The following is a 4,138-nucleotide window of genomic DNA, read 5'->3' on the forward strand; positions in this document are numbered from 1 at the left end:
CTCCAAGCCAGGCTTCAGCAATAGGTGAACCGTGAACTTCCTGATGTCAAGCTGGATATGAAAAGGCAGAGGAACCAGAGATCAAATTGCCAACATCTTCTGGATCATGGACAAAGCAAGAGAGTTCCAGAAAAACATTTATTTCTGCTTTCTTGACTATGCCAAAGCCTTTGACTGTGTGGATCACAATCAACTGTGGAAAATTTTGAAAGGGATGGGAATACCAGACCACCTGATCTGCCTCTTGAGAAATTTGTGTGCAGGTCAGGAAGCAACAGTTAGAACTGGACATGGAGCAACAGACTGGTTCCAAATAGGAAAAGGAGTTCGTCAAGGCTGTATATTGTCACCCTGTTTATTTAACTTCTATGCAGAGTACATCATGAGAAACATTGGACTGGAAGAAACACAAGCTGGAATCAAGATTGCCAGAGAAATATCAATAACCTCAGATATGCAGATGACACCACCCTTATGGCAAAAAGTGAAGAGGAACTAAAAAGGCTCTTGATGAAAGTTAAAGTGGAGAGTGAAAAAGTTGGCTTAAAGCTCAACATTCAGAAAACGAAGATCATGGCATCTGGTCCCATCATTTCATGGGAAACAGATGGGGAAACAGTGGAAACAGTGTCAGACTTTATTTTTCTGGGCTCCAAAATCACTGCAGATGGTGACTGCAGCCATGAAATTAAAAGACGCTTACTCCTTGGAAGGAAAGTTATGACCAACCTAGATAGCATATTCAAAAGCAGAGACATTACTTTGCCAACAAAGGTTCGTCTGGTCAAGGCTATGGTTTTTCCAGTGGTCATGTGTGGATGTGAGAGTTGGACTGTGAAAAAGGCTGAGCACTGAAGAGTTGATGCTTTTGAACTGTGGTGTTGGAGAAGACTCTTGAGAGTCTCCTGGACTGCAAGGAGATCCAACCAGTCCGTTCTGAAGGAGATCAGCCCTGGGATTTCTTTGGAAGGAATGATGCTAAAGCTGAAACTCCAGTACTTTGGCCACTTCATGTGAAGAGTTGAGTCATTGGTAAAGACTCTGATGCTGGGAGGGATTGGGGGCAGGAGGAGAAGGGGATGACAGAGGATCAGATGGCTGGATGGCATCACTGACTCGATGGACATGCGTCTGAGTGAACTCTGGGAGTTGGTGATGGACAGGGAGGCCTGGCGTGCTGCGATTCATGGGGTCGCAAAGAGTCAGACAGTACTGAGCGACTGATCTGATCTGATCTGTCTGATAGTTATGTGAAATGTGACCATTAGCTCAAGATGGGTCAAGAATACACAGAAACTCTTTTTATTATCTTTGCAACTCTCTATAAATATATATTCCAAAGTGAAAAGTTTTTTTTTGAATGAATTAAGAATCATTGCCTTCCCTAAAGAAATCACATTCTCTCCTTAAATATTAATTGCAGTATTAAATCTATTGACTTTATAGCTACACACTATGCTCAGAGTATTAAAAGGTACGTCCAAACTATTTATAGTTTTTACCCTCAGTGTAAATGCATATAATATATTTGACATATATAATATATTTATGTATTATATATAAAAAATGGAATATATATATATATATATATTCTTTTTGAAATACCCTTGAAAACTTGAAGACTTCCAAGATTCATAAGTTTATATACTTTCAAGACTTGGTTTATAAATATTATCTTTTCTATGGTGTCTTCCTTGATCCCTCAACATCTATTATACAAGCTAATTTTACCTTTCCTTGTGTTCCCAAGGCACTTTGGACTTTTCTGTGATACATTTCACATGCGAGCAAGGTAATGCTCTAAATCCGTCAAGCTAGGCTTCAACAGTACAAGAACCAAGAACTTCCAGATGTTCAAGCTGGATATAGAACAGGCAGAGGAACCAGATACTAAATTGCCAATATCTGTTGAATCATAGAAAAAGCAAGGAAATTCCAAAAAAACATCTACTTTGGCTTCATCGACTACACTAAAGCCTTGGACTGTGTAGATCACAGCAAACTGTGGAAAATTCCTAAAGAGATGGGAATACCAGACCACCTTACCTACCTCCTGAGGAACCTGTATGCAGCTCAAGAAGCAACAATTAGAACCAGACATGGAACAACAGACTGGTTCCAAATTGGGAAAGGAGTACATCAAGGCTGTATATTGTCACCTTGCTTATTTAACTTCTATGCAGAAGGCATGTTTTGGGCTAAGTTGCTTTAGTCATGTTCGACTCTTTGTGACCCCATAGACTGTAGCCCACCAGGCTCCTCTAACTATGGGACTCCCCAGGCAAGAATATTAGAGTGGGTTGCCATGCCCTTCTTCAGGGGATCTTCCCAAAATGGGGATTGAAGCCATGTGTTTTGAGTGTCTTGAATTGGCAGGCAGGTTCTTTACCACTAGTGCCACCTGGGAAGCCCTCTATACAGAGTATACCATGCACAATGCTGGGCTAGATAGATCTCAGCTGGAATCAGAGTTGCTGGGAGAAATATCAATAACCTCAGATATGCAGATTATACCACCCAAATGGCAGAAAGCAAAGAGGAACTAAAGAGCTTCTTGATGAAAGTGAAAGATGGGAGTGAAAAAGCTGGCTTAAAACTCAACATTAAAACAAACTGAGATCATGGCATCTGGTTCCATCACTTCACGGCAAATAGATGGGGAAACAATGGCAACAGTGAAAGACTTCATTTTCTTGGGCTCTAAAATCACTGTGGAAGGTGACTGCAGCCATGAAATTAAAAGATGCTTGATCCTTGGAAGAAAAGCTATGACAAACCTAGACAGCATTTTAAGAAGCAGAGATATCACTTTGCTGACCAAGGTCTGTATAGTCAAAACTATGATTTCCCAATAGCAATGAATGAGTTGGACCATAACGAAGGATGAGCTCCAAAGAATTGATGCTTTTGAATTGTAGTGCTGGGGAAGACTATTGAGAATCCTTTGGACAAGGAGGTCCAAAGGAGGTCAAACCAGTCAATCCTAAAGGAAATCAATCCAAAATATTCATTGGCAGGACTGATGCTGAAGCTGAAGCTTCAGTACTTTGGCCACCTGATGCAAAGAGCCAACTCATTGGAAAAGATCCTGATGCTGAGAGAGATTGAAGGCAAGAGGAGAAGGACAAGGAGAAGACAGGATGAGATGGTTGCGTGTCATCCCTGACTCAATGGACATGACTTTGAGTAAACTCCAGGAGATGGTGAAGGACAAGGAAGCCTGATGTGCTGCAGTCCATGGGATCACAGAGTCAGACATGACTTAGTGATTGAACAACAATGAAAATGATATAGCAGTTAATAACCTCTGATACAACATTTGTGGGAGTCTTCTCTGTTAAATACTTGTCTCCTCTGTTAAATAGAGCTTCTTGAAGGTAGATATTCTAATTTACCCTTCAATGTATCCACAGGCAAAAACTATGCTCTTCTGTAATAGTCACTGAATAAGACCAAGTAATGAAATTATTATTTAATAAGCTATAGAAAAGGATAAATTATGAAACTATTGTATAATTTTTAATTCTATAAGGCCAAAAAAAAAATCTTGAAGTGGAAAAAGACTTTGATTTTGGGTAATTATAGGTATTAACTATTGTCTCTCATCAAAATATATTTTTAGTACTTTGATATCAAGGAAATTAAAATTTTGAGTACATTTCATTCCTCAAAGAATATTCCTTAAAACTCCACTTTCAGGATAGCTAATTCACCCCTATTATAGTGACTGTCCTGCAGATACCAACTATAAACTCTGTGCAAAAAACAAAACAAAATAAAACAAATAAACAGAAAAAAAAGTACCTGAAGGTACTGGAGAGTGATTAAAAGGCATAGGGAAATCAGCACCTGAACAAAGGGAAAGGAAACTACCGTAGAGAGTTTTTGCTGTTCTTATGTCTTTTAACCCAAGGCCCTAGTCGGTGACTAAAAGTGTTTATTGAAAACCATAGATAGTCCTTATGGCCTGAAGAATTAGAAGAAAGAATTTAGGAAACCACAGCAACTGGATAGTGAAGGGGGAGTTCTGGAAAAGAGCTAAATCACAAAAACTGCAGTAGACGAGGCAGTCTTGAGAAAGATGAATAAAATTGGAAGCATCACCCTTCCTGATTTCAAAGTATATTACAAATCTATA

This window comes from Bison bison, unplaced genomic scaffold (genome assembly GCF_000754665.1).
Source record: "Bison bison bison isolate TAMUID 2011002044 unplaced genomic scaffold, Bison_UMD1.0 scf7180017864262, whole genome shotgun sequence".
Lineage (NCBI taxonomy): Eukaryota > Metazoa > Chordata > Mammalia > Artiodactyla > Bovidae > Bison > Bison bison.